Source organism: Oryctolagus cuniculus, chromosome 11 (genome assembly GCF_051225735.1).
Source record: "Oryctolagus cuniculus isolate XC-2025 breed Fujian yellow rabbit chromosome 11, ASM5122573v1, whole genome shotgun sequence".
Classification (NCBI taxonomy): domain Eukaryota; kingdom Metazoa; phylum Chordata; class Mammalia; order Lagomorpha; family Leporidae; genus Oryctolagus; species Oryctolagus cuniculus.
The window spans coordinates 100,596,182-100,609,375 of NC_142877.1; the positions used below are offsets into that span (position 1 = coordinate 100,596,182).

The following is a 13,194-nucleotide window of genomic DNA, read 5'->3' on the forward strand; positions in this document are numbered from 1 at the left end:
TCTCTAGGTCCTTTTGTATCATTTTCCTGATATCCCTGGTATTCATACTATCTCCCAAATGAGTACCATCTGTGAATTTCATCACAGAGCTGTCTGTTCCCTATTCTGCCTTATGAATGAAGATGTTAAATAAGAACAGACATTGTAGGGCAGCTGCTTCATAGAGCACCCACCAGGAGTCCTCACAATGTTATGACACTTCCTCACCAGCATTCATTACATTTTGTTTACAGTCCTTCAGGTAGCTTTGAATCCCAAGTGATGAAAATGATATTCAAGTGAATTTAAAGTTTTATGATTAAAATTTAAGATATGGTGTACTTCTTGTTAAGCTCTGAGTTCTGGAAAACCTCCCTACTACTGGCTCAAAATGATTCTAATATTTGCTGATAAATTTACAGTCTGCATATGGGGACTACTTCACCTCAGAATAAAGTCTATGATGATAAAATGGAAATAGGTTTCAGATTCCTATGTGAAGTAGGAAACCATGATGTGGGATTTGGAAGGGTTGTGATAATTAAAGTCAGTTAAAATTATTAACCCAGCACCCCAAGGAAGTTGTGGAGGATTATTATTATTGGAGATTGTACAGAGATTTTTGGAGGCAGTTAGTAAGCTGTGGGTGAAACCTATCCACTAAGGTGGAGGAAGAATATTCCTCCCCTACCTTAAACCAACAGAGAGGAAATTTAAGGTTAATTAGAGTTTGATAACTATTCTCTAAAGTTTGTAGGGTTATTTTACAAGAGATCTTCAAAAAATTCATGGTAATGTGTTTTAATAAAGAAGCTATATGTAGGTTTCATTTTTTGCACCAAAATAAACCAATTTTGCTTTTATTTTCCATGAGCACAATTAAGTTTTTTTATTTGGAAAGCAAAGAGACAAAGAGAGAGATAGACAGAAAGAGCTCTCATCCATTGGTTCACGTCCCAAATGTCTACAACAACTTAGGTTGGATCAGGCCAAAAATGGGAGGCAGGGACACAACCCAGGTCTCCCTTGTGGGTGACATGGACCCAATTCCTTGAGCTATCACTTGCTGCCTCCTAGAGTGTGCATGAGCAGGAAGCTGAAATGGCAAGTGGGACCAGGACTCAAACTCAGACACTCTGATGTGGGATGTAGGCATCCCGGGTGGTGTCTTAACCACCATGCCAAATGCCTGCCCCTCCATGAATTTTTTGATGTATCCTTGTACATTGAGAACTTTCATTTACAACAACTAAAGGTGTCGCTCCCCCTCTTCGTGGAGGAACGACACAGGACCCTGCGCTGTTCTTTTGTCTGCTCGGCCCTCCCCGGGTTTGCTGCTGGTTCTTCCCGGGTTGGCTACTATCCCTTCCACCTCCGTGGAAGGGCAGTTCCCCCTGGCCGCATTCCCCACTTCTGCAGGGGAGCGGCACACCGCCGGCCGGCTCTCTCGGGGGCTGCACGGGTTCCCTTAGATGTTCCCCATAGATGTTCCTGGTGCATGCCGTCTCTCTCCTCCTATATAGTCCTCCTCCGCCAATCCCAACTCGGCTGCCCACACGCCGAGCACGCTGCTCTCCAATCAGGAGCAAGTCCTACAATTTATTAGTTGAACTGGAGGCAGCTGTGCGGAAGCTGTTTACTTCTTTCCCAGCGCCATATTGTGGGAGAGCAGATGCATAGAATAAGTCCTAATTCGAGTAACTTAGTCTAGTCCGGATTGCTCCCCACAAAAGGCAAGAAAGAGAACTGTGCCAGGTGGGCTGCTCCCCTAAAATTAACCTGAGCCAAAGATGTGGGACATGAACAACAAAAAACTACTTCAGTTCATTGTTATCTTGATAAAAGCACATTTACAGGAAGAACTTAATGGCACTGTTCACATTCTGCTGGTGAAGAATGATACATCAGCATTCAGCCAGAATAGAAATGCATTCATCTGGATCAGGATAACTAAGGGTAGTGAAGGGTGGTCATGGTGAGAGTCTGAAGAACTCGCATGTGTTAGTAACTTTTGCTATACAAAAGCACACCCTTAGTGGCTTAAAACAACCATTTATGATGATATTTCAAAAAGTTCATGGAAAAACCAAAACCACCCACATGGGAGACCTGAATTGTGTTCCTGGTTCCCATTTTTGGTCTGACCCAACCTAGGTTGTTTTAAGCAACCAATGAATGGAATCTCTCTCTGTTTGTCTCTCTGTTTCTCTTTGCCCAAACTTTTTTTAAAGTTCATGCTTTTGAAAATTTAAAAATAAATCTATATTGTCTTTTCCATAATACACATTTCCTATGAACTTTGTAAAGATTCTTTGCATTAAATTCATGATTTCTTAGGTCATCAGTTTATGTAGTATTCAACTGGCATCCTTCTAAGTTTTGGTTGGCTCACACATGTGTCTGCTGTTAGATCTGGGTCATTGAGAGCTCACTATTCCAATGTGGCCTGAGCTGGGACAGCTAATCTCTGCTCTACTTGGCTTTTCATCACCTAGCAGGCTCTTCTGCTGGTGTTAAAACAGGTTTCTATAGCATGAATGGCTTCTGGAGGCTGGAATACCTTCAATTCCTTCACATTCTATTGGTATCAGCAAGTCTTATGGTCAACCCAGATTCGATGAATAAGAAGATAGATTCCATTTCTTGATGAGTGGATTTTCATCCTTTTGTGCATCTTGTTTTTAGTGATTTATTTATTTGTTTGAAATATTTGAAAGGTAGAATTATAGAGAGAGGGAAAGACAGCGAGCAAAAAAGAGACAGAGATCTTCTATCTGCTGGTTCACTGCCCAAATGGCCACAATGGCCAGGGTTGGGCTAGGCTGAAGCCAGGAGTCAGAACTCTATCCAGTCTTCCATGTGGGTGGCAAAGGCCCAAGTACTTGGTTCCATTTTCTATTGCTTTCCCAAGTGCGTTAGCAGGGATCTGGATCAGAAGTGGAACATCTGGGACTCTACCCACCCTTATGGGATGCTGGCTTCACAGGCAGTGACTTAACCTGATGCACCACAACACCAGACCTCTTTTACTGCATCTTTCTGTATTTAATATGGATATAATTGTGAAGGTATAGCAGCTATTTCATTAACAGGAATTAAAAGCATGCTGGCGAAGGGCTTCATGCTAAGGATAAGCAGACGGGGAATATGGAGGTTGGCATGGATCCTAGTGACACCATTGAGCCATTAACCTGCCCTTTATTACTTAGCATTGTATTTTTATTCCATGACAGAAGCGAACCCCTTTCTTGTTTAAGATACTGTTTGTTGAGGAATTCCATTACTTGAAGTCAAACACACTACTGACTGATACAATAAATTTTTATATAAGATGAGCTAAACTGAACTGCACTACTAAAATGGGATAAAATTAAGAGAAGAGTCATAAAAAATGGATTAAGAGTTATATGGGAAAAACATCAAAGCAAATATAATTTTTCTGGTCAGAAAGGAAAATGCAGAACTTGGAGATAGAGTTCAGAAAATTGTGTGAATGGTTAGTGTGCAAAAGATTATGCACAAGCTGCTCTTTACTTTTTATAGAAAGAACATAATAAGAACCAAGATCACTCATAATATAGTTAGATGGATGAATTTATCTTTAATGTGAACATTTACACATTGGAACTCATACTAAGCATAGCTCTGAATGTGATTTTCTAGAAATCTTGAAGAAAAGAGATACCTCTTCTGTCTAGGATTGGATACGTTTTTATCTTGAAGACAAACAGCTTAAGTAACCTCTTTTCATTGTTTGTCAGTCTTATATTTCTTCAATAAGTTCTTAATTATACACATAAGAAATAGATACATATATAAAGCAAATATGTTTCCTTCAATAACTTGAGGCAGACATATGAGAAACAATGGGTAAGTCCTAAAATGCTGTCCCGGAGATTTATACTTCTTTTTCTGTATTCAGAATCAGGATCTTGACTTCGTGACTGTTCAAATTTCATAGATTTGGTTTTCTTAAGATTTGTTTATCTATCTGAAAAGCAGAGTGACAGAGAGACAGAGAGGGAATCTTCCATCCACTGGTTCACTTCCCAAATGGCTACAACAGCCTTATCTAGGACAGGCTGCAGCAAGGATCCAGGAACTCCATCCTGGTGTCCCACATGGGTGGCAGGAGCCCATATACTTGGGCCATCATCTGTTGTCTTCCCAGGCACATTATAAGGAAGCTAGATTGGAAGCAAAGCACCTAGGACTCAAACCGGCATTCCGATATGGGATGCTGGTGTCACAAGTGATATCCACTGTACCATAATGTCAGCCCCACTCATTTAGTTTTATTCAGTGAGGCAATCTCATTTTTCATAGCAAATTACAATGTTTGTATGTATCTCTTTAATAATAGAAAATGATTTATTTTACAACAATTGGTCATCCCTCTTATGTACATTTTAACTCTCGTTTAATTTTTGTCATATAGCATGTTGATTGGTTTCTGGGGTCTATTGTCATCATTTGTTCCAATTTCTATGTTTCATTGAAGAACTACCATTAGAGTTAAGCTTTCAGCTCAGGATATCCAGCTTTAGTTATTGTAATAGTGCATTCATAATACAGTGATTGTTTCGATCTTTGAGATACTGTCTCCTGCAATTTGTGGCCTACCCAGCAAATAAGGTTTACTGAGACAGAGTTATTCAAAGGGCTATTTATCCTGGTTTAGCCCACCTGGACACTGAAATCAGGGCTATACCAGTCTTGCAGTACCCAGGGTGTTCACAGACAACAGCAACATTCAAAAGTATTTCAGAGGCCAGCAATACATGGGCTGGCATTGTGGCACAGTGGATCAAGCCACTGCCTATGATGCTGGCATCCCATACGGGCTCCGGTTCAACATCTTGCTGCTCCACTTCCAATCCAATTCACTGCTGATGCACCTTGGAAAGCAATAGAAAATGGCCCAAGCCCTTGGATCACTGCGCCCACATGCAAGACCCAGATGAGGCTCTTGGCTTTGGCCTAGCCCAGCCGTGGCTGTTACAGCCATTTGGGGAAGTGAATCAGAAGATATCTCTCTCTCTCTCTCTCTCTCTCTCTTCCTTTCAAATAAATAAATAAATCTTTAAAAAGAGTGATTATAATCAATACTATCAGATAAAAAATACATGTCTTAAACCACATTCTTATATTTAGAAGAAAATTGTTTCTTTGCTCATAAAACTGATGACACCAAGCGTGTGGGGATTTTTTTCCCCATGTCAACAGATTTTCCAACTTGCTAGGCATCAGTGAGTATCCTATAATTTAATTCAGTTCTGACACTAACTACCTGGAGTTTGTGTAAACCTCATGAGTTAACAGCTCACTTCTAATGCCAGCCACAAGGGCTGTTGTTTGTGCCCAGGGTATTCACACTTTTTAAAAAAGGTTTATTTTATTTATTGAAAGGCAGAGTTACAGAGAGAGGTGGAGACAGAGAGAGAGAATTCTTCCATCCACTGGTTCACTCTCCAAATGGTTGCAATGACCGCGGCTGAGCCAAGCTGAAGCCAGGAGCCAGGAGCTTCTTCTGGGTTTCCCAGGTACTTGGGCCATCCTCTGCAGCTTTCCCAGGGGCATTAGAAAGGAACTGGATCGGAAGTGGAGTAGCTGACTTGACAGGTGGACTTGAACCAGCCCTTATCTGGGATGCTGGTGCTGCAGGCCAGGTCCTCAACCCGCTGCGCCACAGTGCCAGCCCAATACATCCGTCCAACTTGATCTGCTATGGCTTGAATATGTTTGGCCTCTCTGAATCTCACATTGGAGTTTAATCCCCATTGTGAGTTATTAAGAGAATGGAGTCTTAATTTGACCATGATGCCTAGATGTGGGGGCTTTGGGAGGTAATTAGGATTAGATAAAGTCTTCAGGATAGAGTCCCCGCATGACTGAATACCGGTAACATTTTAAGAAGAGGAGGAGAAATGAGAAGACAAACATGAGTACTTCCCATCTCTGATTACATGATGTCCAGCGTAGGCTGAGCTGGGACAGGTAATCTATTCTCCATTTGGCTTCTCACCATCAGTAGGCTCTTTTGCTGATGTTAAAAAAGGTTTCTAAAGCATGAATCACTTCCTTTTTTTTAAAAAAAAATATTTATTTATTTTGGGAGGTAGAGTTAGAGAGAAGGAGAGACAAAGAGGTCTCCCATCCACTGGTTCACTCCCCTAATGGCTGCAGTGGCCCGAGCGGGACCAATCCTAAGCCAGGAGCCAGGAATTTCTTCTGGGTCTCCCATTGGGGTACAGGGGCCCAAGCACTTGGGCATCTTCTACTGCTTTCCAAGGCCATAGCAGAGAGCTGGACTGGAAGAGGAACATATGGGATTCTGGCACCACAGGCTGAGGCTTTAGCCCACTACGCCACAGCACTGCCCCATGAATCACTTCCTGAGGCTGGGATATTTTTGGGACTTGGCCAAAAAGGCTATCACCATCACCTCTTAACCTTGGATCAGAACTGTGGGCCAAAGAAAACTTCTTTATAGCTTATCCAGTCTGTGGCATTGTGTTATTATCAACAGAAACATGGCCACATATCAGGAGTTCTCATAGCCCTCTCCTCAGATTCAATAACTTATGAGGACAGCTTAGAGAATGCAGGGAAACATTTTACTTACCTTTACCAGTTTACTGTAATATGGACATATATATTCACAAGTGTTCTGAACAATTACATTTTGATGGCAATAGTAAGAAATAAAATTAATCAGAATTCTTTTGAGTTTGTAGGGCCCAAAATCTACATCAGAATTAGAAATAGTGGATGCATCTGTAGTAGCTTATATGCAAGCAAATCTTGAGAGTGACATCCTCGGATTTGGAAGATGCTACCAGTAAGTAGTGTTAGAGGTTAAAGAAAAGACTAAATGATTGGTAATAAAAAGATATTAATAAGGCTGGAAGATTGATTAGATTCTATTTTTTATAGAAATATTACATTTCAAAATTATTGTCATGACAAAAAAATCAGAAAAAGTGCAACCAAAAGTATTTTAAAGATTCTCCAGGTAGTTGATTAATATAAACATTTATTTTCTGTGATGTAGGTGGTATTCAACAGTTTTTAAAAATGTAATATAGGCCTGCGCCGTGGCTCACTTGGCTAATCCTCTGCCTGCAGCACTGGCACACCAGGTTCTAGTCCTGGTTGGGGCGCCGGATTCTGTCCCCGCTGCTCCTCTTCCAGTCCAGCTCTCTGCTGTGGCCCGGGAGTACAGTGGAGGATGGCCCTAGTGCTTGGGCCCTGCACCCGCATGAGAGACCAGGAGGAAGCACCTGGCTCCTGGCTTCGGATCAGCACAGCGTGCCGGCCATAGTGGCCATTTAGGGAGTGAACCAACGGAAAAACAAAGACCTTTCTCTCTGTTTCTCTCACTGTCTAACTCTGCCTGTCAAAAAAAAATAATAATAATAATTTATCGTGATTTCTATTCTCATTCTAAATGAATATTCATTCCTAAAATAAGCTCTCATTTATAATTTGTGTGTGTGTTTTCTTCAAAAGAGCTCACTAAATTGCAAGAGTTTCAGGCTTCTTCTAGAAATTTAAATCTGTCCTGTCAGTCTATCTTCATCCCCGTTAGCTTCTCTCTCTCTCACACAGACACCAGATACACACACACACACACAGTTTAGTGCACTTGACCTTTTTTTTAAATAAATTTTTAATTTCATCCTACTGTTAATATATTAAGGTGATATATTTGTCACTGCTTTATAGTCTTTACAATATTATATTTGAGGGTCCTTCAAAAAGTTCATGGAAAATGGAATTAAAAGGATAAATTTGGTGCAAAAATTTTTGAAGTACATGCATAGTTTTCTCTTACTACACATTTCCATAGATTTTTTTGAGGACCTCTAACATAGTTTTGTCACTTCAGGCTTCTTGATATTGTAGTGTAAATGTGGAAATTTTAAAACTGTGGGGCTGGCACTGTGGTGCAGCGGGTTAAAGCCCTGGCCTGAGGTGCCGGCATCCCACATGGGTGCTGGTTCTAGTCCTGGCTGCTGCTCTTCTGACCCAGCTCTCTGCTGTGGCCTGGGATAGCAGTAGAAGATGGCCCAAGTCCTTTGGCCCCTGTACCTACGTGGGAAACCTGGAAGAAGCTCCTTGCTCCTGGCTTCGGATCGGCGCAACTCTGGCCATTGCAGCCATCTGGGGAGTGAACCAGCAGATGGAAGACCTCTCTCTCTCTCTACCTCTCTCTGTAACTCTTTCAAATAAATAAAATAAATCTTTAAAAAAAAACTCTTTCTGCTGTGTACACTTACAGGAGGGGTGAGTGTGTCTTGGACTGGTGACAAACCATTATACTTCTTGAGCTTCCTTTTTAGCAAGAGGTAGGTGTTTAACCACTTCACAGGCAATGACATTTGAAGCAATCTCCACCCATACTCCTTTACCTCCTACTCCTTTTTCTTTTCTTCTCCTTTTTTTCCTCTTCTTCCCCATCCTTTTCTCTCTTAATAAATTCTACATATTTAGCTTTCATTTGTGGAAGAGAAAGAAATAAGGAAGAGAAATGTACCAGGGAAAGTGATTTTCAACCCTAACAGGTCAAGCTGCATTCCTGGTAGGACTCCTCTTCCTGTGATAGTGGAGGGTAGCACAGGGCAAATAGCTGGTGCAGAACCTCTGTTTAAGATTGGGAGACTGTTGAAGCCAAATTACAAGTGGTTGGGTAGGAGTGAGAGGAAGTTCTTTTACCAGGAAAGAATTTACATGCAGGTTCAAGTTCAGAAAGTCCAAGGACAGATCGAGTCTACGTTAGAGATCACAGGGGCGTTCAGGATGAGTCTAGTGAAAACAATGAGACTTGGGTTCAATAAATCATATATCAAAGCCAGAAACTGATGCACTGTCAGGGATTCGGAGCCAAAGTCAGAGTTTCTGAGCCATGAATGGCTTCCAAGCCAAGTACCAGTACTCTGGAAATGGTAATGGAACTACTCGACACCCAGGGTTCTCTATCCTGAAGGACTGGGACTCAAGAGTATCTGGACTTGGGTGGTTCCAAAACTAGATGTGAATGACCTCTTCATCAGGCAGTGGTTCCAATTTAAATAGGTATAACTTTACCCTTTTCTGCATGCTGAGACAAGTGGCATATTTGGAAAGAGATGAAAGATTAGGTATCTCAGTTACCGTGATAAGTTCTTTAACCAATTTCTTTCTCAATTAACTAATAGCAAAATATTCTCTTTGTTTTCCAAGTAGTTGTTAAAGGCATTCATTGATTTTAGTGGTGTGAATATTTTCAAAAAGTAATTGGTTTATTAATAGTACTTGCCTGTGTTAGAGGTTTTCACATTTTGTTCCATTAAAGGAACATAACATGTATCCTAGATATTAAAGTTGCTATTATTAGGAATAATACCAGAGCCATCATTTAATTTTACTTACACATTTTATTATGTTTGTCCAACTGAGCGCTATTATGTCCCAGAATAATGGAAGATATTCATAACCATCACCAATCTCAAAATAAACTGAAGACTTAAAGTTTTCCCCAGGCACCTCTAGTCTCAAATTCAGGTATTATTCCTCCTTCCACATGCCTCCATTTTGTTCTATCAGACCTTCCAACTTTAAATATTGCTACAAATCCCTGACGGCTTTATAAGCTTAACTGCATACTGCATTTAAGCAAGATTGCACTCATAGTTAATGAGTAGAATGTGTTTAACTCATTGTCCAAATAGATGCAAATAAAGTATCTTTATTAAAACGTACAAAATAGGAACCTAAAAAGTCATAAGCAATAAAGTTATATGGTTGGATTTTTTCCATTTCCTTAGCTATGATAAAAATAGAATGTTAACCTCTTGATAACATTTTCTTATACTAAAGGAAGATATAGTAGTTTTGATTGCCTATCAACTTTAATAGTTGCTGATATGGAAAAGCACTAGTTTCTGCTAAATACAGAGAAGGCTTGACCTACTTTATTTGATTTTCGCATCTTGCATTTTAAAATTCAGGATCAAGGATTGTAGATTTTTATCATCTCTCCTTAGCCTTCTCTATAATGAAGGAATACAAGAAAATTTTGGAAGGAGAAATGGTGCGGGACTCTTGAGGCCAATTTTATAGAAAACATTATTTTAAGTGAATTCTAAAATGAGACACATTGAGACTTGTGCACAGAAGACATGGAATTTTCTTCAAATAGTGTAAAAATCGGGCATATTCACAATGAATGCTCAGCTTGGAAAGATTTTATAAGCCAATGCCTCTCATTTGCCTGTCTCTCATGAATCTGTCAGAAACCAAGGGGCCTGAGATATTGGGAATCGCCCTTTGGAATTAATTGGAGAAAGAATTGTGTTTGTCTAGAGGGAAAAGCTTACTGTTATATATCAAATTTGAGAGCTGTTGATAGAGTACTCAACAGATATGGTTACCTGAGCAGATCAACCAAACCCAAATCATAGAGGAGAAAGACAATGACATTACCTTTAACAGACACAGATGGGGAAAAGCGATTTTGCACGTATCAGCATCTTGAGCAAGAGATAGCATGAGAAAATTTGAGTAGACACTGTTACAGAAAGACAGAACAAGACACAGGGAGAGCAACAGGAAGGAAGCAGGTGTCTAGGGCAAGTTGTGAGCATATGTGATCCCTGGTGTGCTTATATAAATAGATATCTGAGAAAGAGGGTTTGATTAAGAAGGAATTGGGAGTTCCTGCAATCATGGATAGCTATAAAACTCTAGAAATATGGTTTAATAAATGGTATTACCTATTTCTACCACTCATCATAGCATAAACTGTTATAACATTATCCCAAACAGAATTTTGGAAGAAATACTGAAATTACAAACATTATTCCCTATAATTTACAATATCTGGCATACTGAGCACTAATGTTAGTCAATTATTAAGAAGTTGGATTTTTTTCTGGATTTAGATCTAAATTATTATGACATTCAAATAAAAATATTTTATACCCACTTTTCTTAGTTTGACTTTCTCCCAAAGCAGATCCTGACTGCTTTCCAAGTACGTATGTCTTCAATCCCACAACTCATGATAAATATTTTAAATGGATTGTTGGAGAGATGCTGTATTGTAATTATTATTGTCAACCACTCAAATCAAACTATAGTTTTGGGTTTATAGTTTGACATTGTCATTTACTAGTTACAGGGTCTTTGAGATGTTGCTTGTCTGTGCCTTGACACTCTTAAAAAATATTGATATTAACTCAATTCCTAGAGTTGTTGCAAATATAAAATCAATTAATATATTTAATGTGTTTGGAATAGGGCCTAATGTATTGCAAGTGCCCAATAATTATTAGCTCTTTCTCTAATGAACTGTTCCCCTATAGAGTCAAAGGTACTTCTCAGAACAGAGTCACAGGCAATCATTGCCTATTAATCATAGTTAACCTAAGAAATGAAACTCAACCATTGGGCCTTCATCCTTCATAAAGTGAGAAGATATTGATATAAGCAGTCTGGCTTTAAAGACTTGTGAATGACAGACTCTCAGAGAATAAGGAGGTACTAAAAGTCACTGCTCCAAATTCCAACTTTCTCTGGAGGTGCATATGTGCATCTGGGCCTCTCCTTTGAGCTTTGTGAACATTGAACTATTTAATTTTAGTTTTTAGATATTGACTTAGGTGGCTCAGCCTGTGTTAACAAAATATCACAAACTTGATGTTTCAAACAGTAGATATATATGCCACAGTGTATTTATTCATCTGTTGATGGGCACTTCAATTTTTTTCTATATCTCAGCTATTGCAAATATTGCTATAATTAATGTGAGAGTACAGATATCTCTACAAGCTGTTGGTTCTATTTGCTTTGCATATAGATCCAGAAGATGGATTGCTGAGAGCAGAAGAGAGACTCCCAAATAAATCCAAGCAGGTATGGCCAACTAATTTTCATGAGGGCACTTTAAAGAGGAAAGGAGGGAAGCTGGAAACCCACGTGCAAGAGTGAAGCTAGACCCTCATCTTACACTATACACAAAAGTCAACTCAAGACGATTAAAGACCTACACATATGACCTGAAACCATTAAACTTCTAGAAGAAAATGGGAAAAAACTCCTTGATATTGACCTGGCAATAATTTTTGAATATCACAACAAAAGCAAAATAAGTGGGACTAGATCACGCTAAAAGGGTCCAATATAGCAAAAGACAACTAACAAAATGAAAACACAGCCTACTTATTGGGAGAAATATTTGTGGACTATCTACATGATAAAAGTATACTAGGAACTCATACAACCAATGACAGAAATAAATAAATAACCTGATCAAAAATTGGCAAAAGACCTGTATGGACATCTCTCCAAAGATGACATATAAATGGCCTTCAGGTATATGAAAATGTGCTCACTGTCACTAACCATCAGGAAAATACATATCAGATTCACAACAAGATGTCACCCAATAGCAGTTAGACATGAGATAAGGGTTGACAAGGCTGTTGAGCAAAGGGAAACCTCACACACTGTCAGTGGAATTATGATATAATATAAAAAAGCATGGAAGTTCCTTTAAAAATATTCAAAATAGAAAAATCATAAGACCCAGCAGTCCATCCTATAGGCAAGTTCCTAGAAATTCTATAATTCAAAACATATCAGAGAATGCTTCCTCAATCATAAATAGCCATTCATCCTTTTATTTTTTTTTTTTTTATTTGACAGAGTTATAGACAGTGAGAGTTAGAGACAGAGAGAAAGGTCTTCCTTCTGTTGGCTCACTCCCCAAATGGCCCCTACGGCTGGAGCTACACCGATCTGAAGCCAGGATCCAGGTGCTTCTTCCTGGTCTCCCTTATGGGTGCAGGGGCCCAAGCACTTGGGCCATCCTCCACTGCCCTCCCGGGCCACAGCAGAAAGCTGGACTGGAAAAGGAGCAGCCATATGTGATGCGGGCGCCTCAGGCGGATGATTAACCAAGTGAGCCACAGCACTGGCCCATCATTCGTTCTTTTCTTCTAACGGATAGAGTGGAGAAAAAGTCTTTGAAACCTTTTCTGCTGCCATGTATTTGCTGTTCATGCTTGGCAGATTTCTAAGATACCTTCTAATGATCCCCATTTGCCCTAGAAAGACCGCTGATGAATATAGGATGGATCTAGTGATTCATTGTTAACAAATAGAATCTGAGAAAAAAGAGTGGAGTCGAATTTTTTATATTAGACTATACAAATCTATGACTTCCGTTTC

The 13,194-nt window shown here is 39.7% G+C and overlaps 1 long non-coding RNA gene across 8 annotated transcripts in view; it reads left to right on the forward strand.

The window, feature by feature from the left end:
• The window catches only part of LOC149123591 (uncharacterized), a 134,393-nt gene that overhangs the window by 13,225 nt on the left and 107,974 nt on the right, over positions 1 to 13,194 (forward strand). For 3 of the 8 annotated variants that reach the window (XR_016216975.1, XR_016216971.1, XR_016216970.1), the window contains one exon: positions 8,015 to 8,143. The exons of 2 other annotated variants lie outside the window; for them this stretch is intronic. This is a non-coding gene — a long non-coding RNA (uncharacterized LOC149123591). Of the gene's footprint in view, positions 1 to 8,014; positions 8,144 to 11,821; positions 11,878 to 13,194 lie in introns of those variants that run through there. 3 more of the 8 variants (XR_016216976.1, XR_016216972.1, XR_016216977.1) reach the window with 1 other exon arrangement.